The following is a 10000-nucleotide window of genomic DNA, read 5'->3' on the forward strand; positions in this document are numbered from 1 at the left end:
CCTGACCCCTAACCCCTACCCCTAACCCCTACCCCCAAGCCCTGACTGTACCCCTAACCCCTACCCCTATCCCTAACCCCTACCCTCAAGCCCTGACTGTATCCCTGACCCCTACCCCTGACCCCTACCCCTAACCCCTACCCCCAAGCCCTGACTGTACCCCTAACCCCTACCCCCCCCAAGCCCTGACTCTACCCCTAAACCCTAACCCCTACCCCCAAGCCCTGACTGTACCCCTAACCCCTACCCCCAAGCCCTGACTGTACCCCTAACCCCTACCCCTGACCCCTACCCCCAAGCCCTGACTGTACCCCTAATCCTGCTACAGGTGTTTGGGGTACGGTGGGTGTGTACGAGGTATACCAGATGTTACAAGTTGCAACAGAGAGGCGGGCGGGTCCGGGCACAGCAGGAGCAGAACCATTCTGCTGTTATGACCCATGGCAACCTGATGCTTCCAAGCCTGGTGTTGTATTGTCCTGAGTGGAGCCGGGGGTTTGGAGCCCCGTGTTACCAAATACCAAGCAGTTTGTTTTGGCAGCTGATCAAACCTCCCTTTGCCTTCCATTGATGCCAGGGATTTTTCAATGATATCTGTCATGGCCGCACAGCATTGGTGGAAAGAAAACACTGGTGTGATTTTTATTTTATTTTACCTTTATTTAACCAGGCAAGTCAGTTTAGAACAAATTCTTATTTTCAATGACGGCTTGGGAACAGTGGGTTAACTGCCTGTTCAGGGGCAGAACGACAGATTTGTACCTTGTCAGCTCGGGGGTTTGAACTCGCAACCTTCCGGTTGCTAGTCCAACGCTCTAACCACTGGGCTACCCTGCCGCCCCAGGCCTGAGTAGCCTAGTGGTCATGAATATCTGGATGGTGTTTATGACACGCTACGGTTTTCCTCTTTCACGGCTTTCAGACAGATCGTGTCTTGGTCTCCGGCTCTGTGTCTCATCTGTCTGTTCGGCTCAATCTGCTCCAACTGGCTCTAAAAAAACCCTCTGGAGTCAAAGCTGATACATTGTGCTTTTAATTGCAGCGACTACGTCAAACTAATGAAGGCCTATCTATTTCCCCCTCCACTTGTCTATTGTACACATTGCAGACATGGCGACTCCATCTATTGGCGAAGCTACTTAGCCAGTAGGAGCAAGACAATATTGATAGGTATCACACAAACTCACCCAGACCAGTGAGTATCCTGGCTACAAGCCAGCCTTTGTTTTGCTGGGCCGCTCTCTCTGTGTGTTTGGGACAAGAGTGACTGTCCTCCAGAGCAGGTGGGGGGGGGGGTGGGGGGAGGGAGAGAGACTTCCCTATGTGTTTCAGCTGCCCTGTAGCTCTCAGAGAGAATCAGTAATCAGAATCAGTCGGTAACTCTCCTTCTCAGAGAGAATCAGTCGGTAACTCTCCTTCTCAGAGAATCAGTAACTCAGGGAGAATCAGTCTGTAACTCTCAGAGAGAATCAGTCGGTAACTCTCAGAGAGAATCAGTCGGTTCTCAGAGAGAATCAGTCGGTAACTCTCAGAGAGAATCAGTCTGTAACTCTCTGTAACTCTCAGAGAGAATCAGTCGGTAACTCTCAGAGAGAATCAGTCGGTAACTCTCAGAGAGAATCAGTCGGTAACTCTCAGAGAGAATCAGTCTGTAACTCTCCTCCTCAGAGAGAATCAGTCGGTAACTCTCAGAGAGAATCAGTCGGTAACTCTCAGAGAGAATCAGTCGGTAACTCTCCTTCTCAGAGAGAATCAGTCGGTAACTCTCCTTCTCAGAGAGAATCAGTCTGTAACTCTCCTTCTCAGAGAGAATCAGTAAATCTCAGAGAGAATCAGTCTGTAACACTCAGAGAGAATCAAACTCTCCTCTCAGAGAGAATCAGTCTGTAACTCTCAGAGAGAATCAGTCTGTAACTCTCAGAGAGAATCAGTCTGTAACTCTCAGAGAGAATCAGTCGGTAACTCTCAGAGAGAATCAGTCTGTAACTCTCAGAGAGAATCAGTCTGTAACTCTCAGAGAGAATCAGTCCTCTCAGAGAGAATCAGTCGGTAACTCTCAGAGAGAATCAGTCGGTAACTCTCAGAGAGAATCAGTCTGTAACTCTCAGAGAGAATCAGTCGTAACTCTCCTTCTCAGAGAGTCAAATCTCAGAGAGTAACTCTCAGAGAGAATCAGTCGGTAACTCTCAGAGAGAATCAGTCTGTAACTCTCAGAGAGAATCAGTCGGTAACTCTCAGAGAGAATCAGTCTGTAACTCTCAGAGAGAATCAGTCTGTAACTCTCAGAGAGAATCAGTCTGTAACTCTCAGAGAGAATCAGTCTGTAACTCTCAGAGAGAATCAGTCTGTAACTCTCCTTCTCAGAGAGAATCAGTCTGTAACTCTCAGAGAGAATCAGTCTGTAACTCTCAGAGAGAATCAGTCTGTAACTCTCAGAGAGAATCAGTCTGTAACTCTCAGAGAGAATCAGTCTGTAACTCTCAGAGAGAATCAGTCTGTAACTCTCAGAGAGAATCAGTCTGTAACTCTCAGAGAGAATCAGTCGGTAACTCTCAGAGAGAATCAGTCTGTAACTCTCAGAGAGAATCAGTCTGTAACTCTCAGAGAGAATCAGTCTGTAACTCTCAGAGAGAATCTTCTCCTTCTCAGAGAGAATCAGTCTGTAACTCTCAGAGAGAATCAGTGTAACTCTCAGAGAGAATCAGTCTGTAACTCTCAGAGAGAATCAGTCTGTAACTCTCAGAGAGAATCAGTTTGTATCAGAGAGAATCAGTCTGTAACTCTCAGAGAGAATCAGTCTGTAACTCTCAGAGAGAATCAGTCTGTAACTCTCAGAGAGAATCAGTCGGTAACTCTCCTTCAGAGAGAATCAGTCAGAGGTAATCAGTCTCTCAGAGAGAATCAGTCTGTAACTCTCAGAGAGAATCAGTCTGTAACTCTCAGAGAGAATCAGTCTGTAACTCTCAGACTCTCAGAGAATCAGTCTGTAACTCTCCTCCTCAGAGAGAATCAGTCGGTAACTCTCCTCTCAGAGAGAATCAGTCGGTAAATCTCAGAGAGAATCAGTTGTTCTCAGAGAGAATCAGTCTGTAACTCAGAGAGAATCAGTCTGTAACTCTCAGAGAGAATCAGTCAGTAACTCTCAGAGAGAATCAGTCTGTAACTCTCAGAGAGAATCAGTCTGTAACTCAGAGAGAATCAGTCTGAGAGAATCAGTCGGTAACTCTCAGTGAGAATCAGTAACTCTCAGAGAGAATCAGTCGGTAACTCTCAGAGAGAATCAGTCTGTAACTCTCAGAGAGAATCAGTCTGTAACTCTCAGAGAGAATCAGTCTGTAACTCTCAGAGAGAATCAGTCTGTAACTCTCAGAGAGAATCAGTCGGTAACTCTCAGAGAGAATCAGTCGGTAACTCTCAGAGAGAATCAGTCGGTAACTCTCAGAGAGAATCAGTCGGTAACTCTCAGAGAGAATCAGTCGGTAACTCTCAGAGAGAATCAGTCGGTAACTCAGAGAGAATCAGTCTGTAACTCTCAGAGAGAATCAGTCTGTAACTCTCAGAGAGAATCAGTCTGTAACTCTCAGAGAGAATCAGTCTGTAACTCTCAGAGAGAATCAGTCTGTAACTCAGAGAGAATCAGTCTCAGAGAGAATCAGTCTGTAACTCTCAGAGAGAATCAGTCTGTAACTCTCAGAGAGAATCAGTCTGTAACTCTCAGAGAGAATCAGTCGGTAACTCTCAGAGAGAATCAGTCGGTAACTCTCAGAGAGAATCAGTCGGTAACTCTCAGAGAGAATCAGTTTGTAACTCTCAGAGAGAATCAGTCGGTAACTCTCAGAGAGAATCAGTTTGTAACTCTCAGAGAGAATCAGTCTGTAACTCTCAGAGAGAATCAGTCGGTAACTCTCAGAGAGAATCAGTCGGTAACTCTCAGAGAGAATCAGTCGGTAACTCTCAGAGAGAATCAGTCGGTAACTCTCCTCCTCAGAGAGAATCAGTGTGATACTTTAGACCCTTGGGAAAGACACTGAGTAGCTGTGGCCCCTCCCTCCGCCCCCTTCTGGCCCCTCTCTAACACCCCTAGATCTAGACACACACAAGCATGTACACACACACACAAAAGCGCACACACATACTCACAAACAGGCACCTACACATGCACAAGCACGTACACACACACACACAGACAGACAGACAGACAGACAGACAGACAGACAGACAGACAGACAGACAGACAGAGACACACACACACACACACACACACACACACACACATACATACATACATACATACATACATACATACATACATACATACATACATACACACACACACACATGCATACACGCACGCACGCATGCACACACACACACGCACGTACACACACACGCACACACGGCCAACCTGAGCAAATGGGGGAGAAGTGCCTTGGCCAGGGAGGTGACCAAGAAACCGATGGTCACTTTGAAAGAGCTCCAGAGTTCCTCTGTGGAGATGGGAGAACCTTCCGGAAGGACAACCATCCCTGCAGCACTCTACCAATCAGGCCTTTATGGTAGAGTGGCCAGACGGAAGCCACTCCTCAGTAAAAGGCACATGACAGTCTGCTTGGAGTTTTCCAAAAGGCACCTAAGGACTCTTAGACCATGAGAAACAAGATTCTCTGGTCTGATGAAACCAAGATTGAACTCTTTGTCCTGAATGCCAAGTGTCACGTCTGTAGGACACCTGGCACCATCCCTACAGTGAAGCATAGTGGTGGCAGCATCCTGCTGTGGGGATGTTTTTCAGTGACAGGGACTGGGAGACTAGTCAGGATCGAGGGAAAGATGAACCAAGCAATGTACAGAAAGATCCTTGATGTAAATACAAAAAATTTTTTTTTTTGTATTTCATAGTGTTCAGTCTTTTCTATTAAAACACGGACACTTACCACGCTGCGTATTGGTCCGATCCCTGCTACTCTTCCTCAGACGAAGAGGAGGAAATCTGCCGTGACACCGAGGCTGTAATCACTGCCAAAGGTGCTTCAACAAAGTACTGAGAAAAAGAGTTGAAAACTTATAAGCTGATGTTATATTTCAGTTAAAAACCTGTTTTTGTTTGGTCATTATGGGGTTTTGTGTGTAGATTGATGAGGGGGGGGATATTTTTTTTAAAGCAGTTTTAGAATAAGGCTGTAACGTAACAAAATGTGGAAAAAGTCAAGGGGTCTGAATACTCTCCCGAATGCTCCGTATCACTGAAATATGCCATTTAAAAAATATATATATATTTTTTTTATTTCACCTTTATTTAACCAGGTAGGCTAGTTGAGAACAAGTTCTCATTTACAACTGCGACCTGGCCAAGATAAAGCATAGCAGTGTGAACAGACAACACAGAGTTACACATGGAGTAAACAATTAACAAGTCAATAACACAGTAGAAAAAAAGAAAAAACAAATAAGTGCTCAGAACCTTTAGTATTTCTTTACATGGAATAGAACACCACTTATAATTAGATTACTGTGATGTGGCTTTGTGTCATGTAATTAATATACTCTCCCCCAGGTTGGGTTCATATTTCATACAGAAGACCCATCTCCATTAGTGTTCTGTATTTTGTCATGTCCGATGTTTTGTGTGGATCCCAGGACGGATAGCAGCTGCTTCTTCAACATTTACATTTACATTTAAGTCCAGGCTCTTATCCGGATACAAATTGGTGAATTCACCTTCTGACATCCAGTGGAACAGCCACTTTACAATAGTGCATCTAAATCATTAAGGGGGGGTGGTGAGAAGGATTACTTATCCTATCAGCTATCGGGGATCCCAATCAAATTAAAATAAACTGGAAAAAATGATCATTAGTTACCATCTGTTGTGGTGTTGTCAAAATAACAACCCCGCACGTGTAGAGATGAGAGAGTAGATTGGTTGTGACTTGTACGCTAAGCTACCGCTGTAGCTGGAAATCACATTTGTGAAGACCTGCCATTTCACTGTGTTCAGACACACACGTTTAGATGGTTTGAGTCCCTCTGCCTCATATGTCTGTCTGCCTACTGTAATACAACAGACCTGACAACCTTCCAACTAAAACAAGCAGGGAAGCTGTAAATCACACTGTGCTGTTGGCCTGGCCCCATACCCAGAGGAGTTTCAGAACCACAATGCTGCACTTCAGCTTCTCAGAGACTATCTAGATAATGAGATGGACACTTCAGCTTCTCATAGACTATCGAGAAAATGAGATGGACACTTCAGCTTCTCAGAGACTATCTGGATAATTAGATGGACACTTCAGCTTCTCATAGACTATCGAGAAAATGAGATGGACACTTCAGCTTCTCAGAGACTATCTAGATAATTAGATGGACACTTCAGCTTCTCAAAGACTATCTAGATAATTAGATGGCCCAAACCATCTGTTAATGATAGAAAGAGATGTACAACATTTGACTGTGTAACAGTCCATCTGTGGTTGTGGACAGGTAGTTGTGTGTTTATTCCTGACATGGTTGTTGTTGTGGACTCTGTGTAAATTGCAAGCCCAGTTGTGTTGGTTTAGTGACCGGAGGAGCTCAGAACCATGTGTGTGTTCCTCCCCTTGGTATTACAGATGCTGTTATTTAACGATTGTTCAGTCAAGGCCTTTGTCGCTTTGGGAGTTCTTCTCTGTTGATTTCAGTGATTTGTTTTCATTGGCGTAGCTGAAGGCCCTGATCTACTGTCCTGTCTACCCCTCACTCTGACTTACTCTTATCTAAATGGCCCTCACTCCTGACTAACTCTTATCTGAAGGCCCAGATCTACTGTCCTGTCTACCCCTCACTCTGCCTAACTCTTATCTGAAGGCCCGGATCTACTGTCCTGTCCACCCCTCACTCTGACTAACTCTTATCTGAAAGCCCGGATCTGAATGTCGCTGTGTATCCCAAATGGCACTCTTATCTAAGGTGGATCTACTGTTTGGCCAGGGCCCATTGAAGGCCCTGATCTAAAGTCCTGTGCACTACATTGGGAATGAAGGTTTCTGTCCTGTCTACCCCTCACTCTGACTAACTCTTATCTGAAGATCTACTGGCTCTGACTAACTCTTATCTACTGATCTACTGTCCTGTCTACCCCTCACTCTAGGGAATAGGGATCTACTGTCCTGTCTACCCCTCACTCTGACTAACTCTTATCTGAAGGCCCTGATCTACTGTCCTGTCTACCCCTCACTCTGCCTAACTCTCTGAGGCCCTGATCTACTGTCCTGTCTAACTGACTAACTCTTATCTGAAGGCCCTGATCTACTGTCCTGTCTACCCCTCACTCTGACTAACTCTTATCTGAAGGCCTGATCTACTGTCCTGCACCCCTATCTGAGGGAATATCTGAAGGCCCTGATCTAAAGTCCTGTGCACCCTCACTCTATGGAATATCTGAAGGCCCTGATCTGGTCTACCCCTACTCTGACTAACTCTTATCTAGGGAATATCTACTGTCTGTCTAAAGTACTCTGACTAACTCTTATCTGAAGGGAATAGCTGGCTCTGGTCTAAAGTAGTGCACTACTTATAGGGAATAGGGCTCTGGTCTAAAGTAGTGCACTATATAGGGAATAGGTTTCTGGTCTAAAGTAGTGCACTATATAGGGAATAGGGCTCTGGTCTAAAGTAGTGCACTATATAGGGAATAGGGCTCTGGTCTAAAGTAGTGCACTATATAGGGAATATGGCTCTGGTCTAAAGTAGTGCACTATATAGGGAATAGGGCTCTGGTCTAAAGTAGTGCACTATATAGGGAATAGGGCTCTGGTCTAAAGTAGTGCACTATATAGGGAATAGGGCTCTGGTCTAAAGTAGTGCACTATATAGGGAATAGGGCTCTGGTCTAAAGTAGTGCACTATATAGGGAATAGGGCTCTGGACAGAGAGTGCAACTATAGAAGTCTGAAAGCCTCTGGTCTAAAGTAGTGCACTATATAGTGGAATAGGGCTCTGGTCTAAAGTAGTGCACTATATAGGGAATAGGGCTCTGGTCAAACAGTGCACTATATAGGGAACACTCTGGTCTAAAGTACACTATATAGGGAATAGGGCTCTGGTCTAAAGTAGTGCACTATATAGGGAATAGGGCTCTGGTCTAAAGTAGTGCACTATATAGGGAATAGGGCTCAGGTCTAAAGTAGTGCATTATATAGGGAATAGGGCTCTGGTCTAAAGTAGTGCATTATATAGGGAATAGGGCTCTGGTATAAAGTAGTGCACTATATAGGGAATAGGGCTCTGGTCTAAACAGTGCACTATATAGGGAATAGGGTGCCATTTGGGACAGAGACCTACAACACACTACACAGTCACACACACACGGTTTACAGTCTAGTTCCCACAGCCTCACACACTCAGCTGGGGGACACACACACACACACACACTCACACACACACTCAGCCACACACACACACACACACACACGCTCAGCCACACACACACAGCCACACACACCCACAGCCTCACACACACAGCCACACACACACACAGCCTCACACACTCAGCCACACACAGCCTCACACACACACACACACACACACACAACACACACACACACACACACACACACACACACACACACACACACACACACACACACACACACACACACACACACACACACACACCACACCAACAGCCTCACACACTCAGCACACACACACACACACACACACGCTCAGCCACACACACTCAGCACACACACACACACACACACGCTCAGCCTCACACACTCAGCCACACACACACCCACAGCCTCACACACTCAGCCACACACACACACAGCCTCACACACTCAGCCACACACACACACAGCACACACACACACACACACACACACACACACACACACACACACACACACACACACACACACACACACACACACACACTCAGCCACACACACGGTTGGTCCGAGAGCTGTTTTGTAGCGTTGACAGATGTTTCTGTTACGACCCCTGTTGGTGTCACTTCACTGCCCTGCTGTACTCAATATGTCCCAAACAACACCCCTTTTCCCTTTGGAGTGCACTGCTTTGGACCAGAGTCCTATGGGCCCTAGTGCACTATATATAAGGAATAGGGAGCTGTCCAGGTGCCACTCTATCCCAGGTCCACTGACTGCACAGTGCCCCCCGCCCCCCCCTGTCCTGTCAGGCCAGTCAGTGTTGACCCTGCTCAGTCCCCAGCTTCCTGCCAAGGGAATGTGTTCCCCTCCGTCTCAGTGTTGGATGTGTATGTATCTCATCAAGGTGTTGTGTTGACTCCTTCCCCTTTCTCAAGGTGTTGTGTTGTTCCCCTCGCCGCTCCCTTTGAAGGGAATGTGTTCCCCTCTGTCTCAGTGTTGGATGTGTATGTATCTCATCAAGGTGTTGTGTTGACTCCTTCCCCTTTCTCGTTCCCCTCGCCGCTCCCTTTGAAGGGAATGTGTTCCCCTCTGTCTTAGTGTTGGATGTGTATGTATCTCATCAAGGTGTTGTGTTGACTCCTTCCCCTTTCCTGTTCCCCTCGCCGCTCCCTTTGAAGGGAATGTGTTCCCCTCTGTCTCAGTGTTGGGTGTGTATGTATCTCATCAAGGTGTTGTGTTGACTCCTTCCCCTTTCTCGTTCCCCTCGCCGCTCCCTTTGAAGCAGTGTGAAGTCGATGTGTATGGATCGGACTGTACAGTCAGGTGTTTGTGTTGACTCCTTCCCCTTTCTCGTTCCCCTCGGATCGGACTTCAGGTGTTTGTTCTGGGGCTTCCGGATGAATTCTCCATGGCTCTGTTGAAATCTGAGATAAGGGGGGGGTGAGATTTAGTAGATCGCTGCGCTGAGGAAGGGAAACCTTGGAGATGTTGTTAAACCATGTGAACGTACTAGGTTACAACATGTAGTACGCTGAGCTGCTGTCATCTCCGGGCCGTGTGTGTGTGTGTGTGTGTGTGTGTGTGTGTGTGTGTGTGTGTGTGTGTGTGACCTCAGCACAGCTGTATTC

General features: G+C 46.4%; 1 protein-coding gene across 1 annotated transcript in view; it reads left to right on the forward strand.

Annotated features, from left to right (window-relative positions):
• The window catches only part of LOC135536899 (leucine-rich repeat-containing G-protein coupled receptor 5A-like), a 326763-nt gene that overhangs the window by 88857 nt on the left and 227906 nt on the right, over positions 1-10000 (forward strand). The gene's annotated exons all lie outside the window — the stretch shown is intronic.

The sequence above is a fragment of the Oncorhynchus masou genome, unplaced genomic scaffold (assembly GCF_036934945.1).
Source record: "Oncorhynchus masou masou isolate Uvic2021 unplaced genomic scaffold, UVic_Omas_1.1 unplaced_scaffold_681, whole genome shotgun sequence".
NCBI classification, from domain to species: Eukaryota; Metazoa; Chordata; class Actinopteri; order Salmoniformes; family Salmonidae; genus Oncorhynchus; species Oncorhynchus masou.